General features: G+C 54.6%; 1 protein-coding gene across 1 annotated transcript in view; it reads right to left on the reverse strand.

The window, feature by feature from the left end:
• Window positions 1-471, reverse strand: part of PLPPR1 (phospholipid phosphatase related 1) — a 135,709-nt gene extending 135,238 nt beyond the window's left edge. The window contains exon 1 of the mRNA XM_030003749.1: window positions 145-471. The gene's annotated coding sequence lies outside the window, so the exon portion shown is untranslated. The remainder of the gene's footprint in view (window positions 1-144) is intronic.
• Between the last annotated feature and the right edge of the window lie 6,413 nt (window positions 472-6,884).

The raw sequence follows: 6,884 nt of genomic DNA on the forward strand, positions 1-6,884 counted from the left end.
CCTCCCCGAGCCCGCACCGCCCCCCGCCCCCCCCAGCCCCGGCACACGGGGCCGGGCCGGGGGCACCTCCGGCCGCGGGCGCCCGCGGGGCCGGCCCCCCGCCCCCCGCGGGGCCCCCCCCCGCACCCGCCCGGCCCGGCTCACCCCGCGGTGCGGCGCGGCAGCCCCGCTACGGGCGGCGGTCTCCATGCGGGCGGGCGGGCAGCGCCCGCCGGCCGGGCATCGTGGTCCGCCCTCCCTCCTCGGCGCGGCGGAGAGGGGCGGGGGCCGGGGACGCCCTCCCCCGTCCTGCTTCGGCTCTCTTCGCCCCCTCCCGCCACCCCCTCCTTCTCCCGCGCGATGCCCGGAGGATCACCGCCGCGGCTCCGTCCCCATCGCCCGCCTCTCCTCCTCTGCCTCCCCCTCCGCCGGACCCGGCTCTCAGCCCCCCGCCCCGGCTGCGGAGCGGAGGGAGGGGACAGGCGCCGGCCGGGGAGGGGCGGGCGGGCGGAGCGGAGCGGAGCGGCGGGGAGGGGAGGGAGCGGGATCCCCCGGGGCACCGCCGCGGCTCCCCCCGCCCGGCGCGGCGCTGCCCCGGCCCCGGCCCCGGCCCCGGCGCCCTCCTTTGTGCCGGAGCCGCCGGTCCCCGGCGCTTTCCCCGCTCCCACGCGCCGCGGGGGCGGGGAGCAACACGCCCCCCGCCGCCCCGGGGACATTTCCACCCGAAATTCGGCAGCTGCCAGGCAGAGGCTGGCCGCCGTCCGGCAGCCCCCCCTCCTGCTCTTCCTCGCCCGGCCCCCGCTGCGGGGAGCTGCAGCTCCAGTGCCTGCTTGGCCCACATCACCACAGGCTGGACGGCACACACACCCCCAGCCCCCCCCCCCCCCCCCCCCAAAAAAAAAAAAAGGGAGCGGGGAGAGGAGGATGAACCCAGGGAGCAAAGCGAACACACAGAGGGATGAGATCGGGGGGCCCCGTACCAGCGTTGGTGCCCCTAAGCCCGGGGATGCTCTGGGTCAGAGGACCCTCGCCGCCTGCAGCACCGGCCGTGGCAAGGGCGGCAGGGTGGGATCCAGGCCCCGGTCCCGGCCCTGGCAGCGCCGCTGCCTCCGCCCCCCCCTGCCCCATCGCGCTCGCGCAGGGCACCGGGCAGGACTGCTGACCAAGACTGCCGCGCAGCCCTGGGGGCCCCGACCCAAAAACGGTCCGTTGCCCCATCCACCCGAGCCGGAGCTGCCGGGCCACTCTGACCTCACGGCACCCGCCTTAGCGTGTCCTCAACAACCTGCCGCTCGCCAGCTCAGTGAGAACACCAAGAGAGCAGCTTGCGCTTCCTCTGCGTCAGGAAACTCTGCCAGGTTTGCCTCAGATGTGTTATCGGAAGCGAGAACGGTACCGCCCCGGCTATAGGCAAGCCAAATTCCTGGCTGGCAGGGCAAAGAAAGGTGACCCAGGAGCTGTCCTGCTGCGAACGACCGAGCGCAGCGTCCTGGCTTCCCACAAGTGTGTCAAGTGCTCTTGCCAATATGCCTTAACTGTAACATGGGAAAAAAAAGGGACCGCGAGCTAGAGTGAACCACGCGCACAAAATTCCTCTCTGTGGAGCAATGGAGCGTCATGCCTCAGTTGCCAAGGTAGCTGCAGAAGCGTTTCTGGGTACTTCATTACCCCCCCATTTCACAGACGGGGAGCGCAGTGCCACACAGGAGTGAGGTGACTTGCCCGAGCTCGCCAGAAAGCCCAGACCGTTTGCATCTCACCGGCACGCACCACGGGCCGCGCAGACTGAGGAGCCCAAGCAGACCGGCAGCGTAAAGTTATCCGCTTAAGGCTGAGAAGTGTTACGTCTTGTCTGCTGCAATGCAGAGGAAAACATTTGTCTACCCAGAGCCCTCTTCCTTTGTAAGACATCGGGAGCGCCGGCACAGCCCACTGAAGCCGTCTCAGCTGTGGCAGAGAGGTATTCCTGCTCTTTGAAGCAGTGCGACAGCATGGGCAGCACTGGTCTGATCGTACCCAAAGCCTGGTGCTCGCCCAAAAGGTCAATCAAGTTAAGTTAATTTGAAGAACGACTGCTTGGACGCTGACACGAAAACGTCGTCTTTGCCGCTTCACATCCCTGCAGTTTCATTGTTCCTGTCTCGTCTCTGCGTGAGTGGCATCCATCTACTCTCCTTGCCGGAGGCAGAGGGAAACTGGAACGCTGACATGCCTTCCTGCTGTTGCCCCACCTTGCACCATCAGCAAGCCTAGCAGAAGCAGAGCAGGAAGGCAGGATTCGTCTTTCCTCCTGCTTTTTGGTCATACGGATTTCTCACCTGCTTGTCATTTCAGGGAAGCTCAGCAGGGCATGAGGTTTTCTTTCCTAGCGTGGGCGTTGCGTGGCTTGCGTGGAGCTACAGCAGTAGCAACAAGGGCTATTTTTAGCCTCAAGTAGGCCAGGCAGTTCCAGAAGACACATTAATAGGAGCAACATTTGAGAACAAAACAAGCAAACAAAGGAGAAAACAAACTGAGAAATGTAAACGAGAATCACCTTTTAGCAGAAGCACTCGCTGAACGGTAGACGTGTAGAAACTGCGTCCTGCACCTCAGGGGGCATGAGACCACCCGCCGAAACCCAAGCAAACGCAACCTCTCAACAGTTTGTGTCTCCTTCAGAACAATCAAAGTGTCTTGGTTTAGCGCCGTACATCTGGAATGGGATTTTTCGAGACGCCTGATTCAGCAGTTTTCGGCATGCATTCATTTCCCCGAAAAAGCATACCTAGCCTGGTGACTTAAATAGAAATCGGTCGCCGCCTTAGAGTTCGGTACACGCCTGTGTTTTGAATCAGAGACTAGCTGGCACCCAAAGTGCGTTGAAACTGGTTGCCCAACTTGCTGGGAGAATACCTGCCCATGTTTGTCAGTGAAATCCTGTGGGCAAGGTGCTGCTCCCGACGTGCAGCTCTCTGCAGTAGGCAGGAAAAAGAGGTAAGGGTAAGCACTATAGAAGAAAGAGTCATTTTTTACTGCCGAAAGCAAGGAATCTTAGTTTTCAATCAATGGGAATGCGGTCGGGGGCATGGCTATCTGTCAGCTCTTTCGTCTAGTATTGGCATTGGAAGACTAGATTGCAATAATTCAGCAGTCTGTAAATCTTCGCGGAAGAATGAGTGTAACGACATTCACCACAACCGCATGTGCACTTCCCACGCGGACTCACATAGCTGGTTTCTACTGGGTTTTTTTAGCTCCTGGTAGTAGTTTCTCCTCTTTCCAGAAGAAGTCCCAATAAGACATCTCATGTTCTGACTCTTCCGAAGGCGTGAGTTGTTCCCCCGAAGCCTATCGCAGGACACATTCAAAGCTGTTTGCTTGCCTGAGCGTTTGGGTAGATCCAATCCAGAAATCCAGAACAATCTGTGTCACCAGAAGCTTTTAAGAGCTGAGCATGTGCAGCACAACTCACAGGCTGGAAGCAGTTTCCCCTTCATACAGAGTGTCACAATGAAACTTCATGCCGCTGCCAGGAGAGATATGCCTACCAAAGTCCTACAATCATATGTTACTCCATCACGTCTTGTAGTAGGATGCTCATAGTGACAACAAAAGTGTTGTGCTATGTTTAGCCTGCATTTGCTTGCTGTTAATTTCGTGAGATGATTTCCTCAAAAAGAAGAAAGAATCAGCACTTTTCGCTTCATTCCTCTGATTAATAAACACCTCTTTGGTGGCCCCATCTGACTTTTTTCCACACCAGTATGAATACAGAGGTTTCAGATGAAGTCACGGCAGAGATTAGCGCGTAGGAATTCAACATAAGGCCTCGCCCTTCTCATTTGTCAATAGATTTGCCCCACTACTCTCTTCAGGGGGCAAAAGGATAGGCTTTCTGCAAAGCTTTTTGAACCCAGTGAGACTTTTAAGTGTTTCACTGACCAGAGCAGCTGCATCTAATTCGTGGCCACACCTACCCGTGCACAGAGCAAGAAGACGACAACACACATACGCACAGACCAAACTGCATCTGTAGGATTTGCCTATGAGGCATGGAGACGCAAAGTTTGCAACCAATAGAACAAAAAAGAATTTTAGGACGTACCTGGGGGATTTTTTTAGCTAAGTACGTTCTGTCTAAGAGCACCGCGCTTACTTCATCATCTTTGCTAAGTGCCTGTCAAGCAGCAGTGACGGGTTACCAATCCCCGGCCTGCCGACACCAATTTAGGCTACAGCTCTGCAAAGCACCTGAAGTTAAGCGGGTGCCCGCTGACGGCAGGTCAGGCGGCCGTCAGGTAATTTCTCAGTCAGGTGTCGCTCTGGCAAGCTGGGGCTGACGGCTACAGAGCTGCCAGTGAATTCAACCTTGGCAGGTTCCTCTCCACTACGGTTTATTTTCTCCTGCTATCTTGAAATGACGTTACGCGCCCCTCGTGGCTAGCCAGAGAGTTAGCCATACCAACTGTTAGGGTGTCAGACGTTTCTGGTTGAAAATTCAGTGCACTTATTTGCAAGTGTGTCAGTTGCCGTAGTCTCACTCGCGGGGCACACTGCTGTAGTACTACTGTCCCTTAGAATCTAGATTTACACAGCTGCCTTAGGTCACAGATTGAAAACTCAGTTTCTCTAGGATCTGAGGGGGCCTCAGTAGGCCACCGTCACCTCCAAGGACTTCCTGAGGGGGCGGGAAGGAGGCAACAGCCCTGCCCTGATGTGAAACTCCACACCAGGCGCTGGCTGGACGGCAGAGGTGCCACAAGCCCGTCTTCACGGCAGTCAGCCCGAGGGGCTTCCCATCTCAGCTGTGCGTGCCACACACGCCTGAGTCGAGCAGCAGCCCAAGCGAGCCTCTCGTGACTGAGTGTGAGTGATCTGTCAAATTGCCAAAGTCCTGAAATAGGTCAGGACTGCTTTTCGCTGGACGCTGTCCGGCCAAGAAGCTCTCGACCACGGCGGTCTGGGGCGGTGTGCTGCGCAGGCAGAAGACCTGGGGGGAAGAGACAGGAGCAGAGAGGCATCAAGGATTTCCTCTCACTCTTTGCAGGCTAGGCACCGCATAGCTAATGAGTCGCAGGAAAATGCACCATCTCTTTCGCCAGTGTAGGATAATGGTATTCCACTTCAGCTACAGGGAAGACGGGTTTCACAAACAACACCGTACCCAAACCTCCTGTAAGACGGACTCTTTTGGCCAGAGGGAGGTACGATGGGACCTGCGATTTCCCATTAAAGGCCCGGTCGGCTAAATGCAAATACCAGTTTCTTATCTGAGAACAAAGGGTTCAAGCATAAAGGACAAGCTAAAGCCCACACAGAGGACATAGACCGATTTCTAACATGTTACATTGCTACTACAGGTATGGAAATCTTTTAGCTGCCAGTGGCACAGAAGAAGCCTTCACCGTGGAGAAGATTCATGGGGAATGGGAACAAAGCAACCTGGCAAGAGAGGTGTGAATAGAATGAGCAACGCACCCTGCAACGTCGGGAATAATCCAAATTATTCACTCTTTAAGGAGTGCGGAACCAGCTTTCTGCTTTTCAACATCAGATTGGCGCTTTCTAGCAAAAACCCCTCTATACGCATACACATACACACACACACACAAGGCTGCCGATAGGGTGTGATACACCTAAGTTTGGGAAAACCATCTCATAGCTTTACGATAGCAAATTACACTTGCATAATGAAGTGTACTGGCAGGCGAGCTCAAGCTGAGTGGGTGTAGGCAGGTAGTACGCTTCAGCAGTAACTTAGAGAGCTGTTTCCTTAGCACATGTGAAGAGTTTATATGCCTCACATGTGGTTTTTCTAGTTTTCTTAAATTTTCTAGCACCTTCCTATTGACAAGAGAGAAGATGCTATCTCCACAGGGGTAACAACAAATTCCTAATTACCGTACAGGGAGAGATGAACAAACCAGAATTTGCACCTAAGTGGAGATGGCCTGTATTTTTTCTGGTATGGGCCTAAAATCAGCACTCCAGCCAAACAGTCTACAACGTCTGGGAGCAAGATGTATAGCGCAGCCCAGCTCTCTCCATTGCCCTTTATCTGTTGGCTTAAAGCCTCACATCAGGACACACCCTCTCTTTGGACAATGTTTGATCTCAACTTTTACATTGCTTAAACTAATTCTTTTTGGCCTGTGTACACTTCTAGTCTGTTGTGTTTTTTTCTTGTCAACTTGTTTTCTGTGGTCAGTGTTGTTAACGGTGCTGGGTAAGTCCTGCCCTAACATGCGAATCAATGGGATTCCTCCTGTGTGGGTCACTAGCAGCTGGCACATTCAGAAAAACACTTATAGCAATGGGAAAAAGTTCCCCACGCATCTGTGTAAGATTCAAAGAGGTACAGACGTATCTCATTGACTCTCTTTCCCCATCATTCGGTGAGCCTTCCTGGCCATTGGCCTCCTATGCCAGAACAGCTGTGCAATTCCCCCCACCAAAGTCCTTGTCCATGTGAGCTAGGACATGCCACGCAAGTGCTGGCGGGTTTGCTGGACACCTCAGAAGGCATCTGCCCGCTGTTCGTCCAGGAGTGGGCGACAAAGACCAAGCCACCACAGAAAGCAGAGTGAGTGATCCACAAACAACTGTTTTCCATTTCGGGGCTAAGAACTATTTCAGGTGTTGCTATTCAGGTATCTTAAGAATAAACTCTGCTTTTCCACATAGGATTTGAAAGACTCAGAAAAATTTACAGGCAGTTTCAGAAATATACAGTGCTTACTTCTTGCAGGTGTCGTCCTCAGATTGATGCTGGGTCCTTCACTTGCGACCTGCTTGGGGCCTTCGTGAGGCCACTTGATGCATAGAAAAAAAATCTTTTGACAAGAATAAGGACAAGGAATTCACCTGTGTGACAGCCATGAAGACTAAAACTATTTCAGTACAGCTTGAAAATCTCACCAATT

This window comes from Aquila chrysaetos, chromosome Z (genome assembly GCF_900496995.4).
Source record: "Aquila chrysaetos chrysaetos chromosome Z, bAquChr1.4, whole genome shotgun sequence".
Lineage (NCBI taxonomy): Eukaryota > Metazoa > Chordata > Aves > Accipitriformes > Accipitridae > Aquila > Aquila chrysaetos.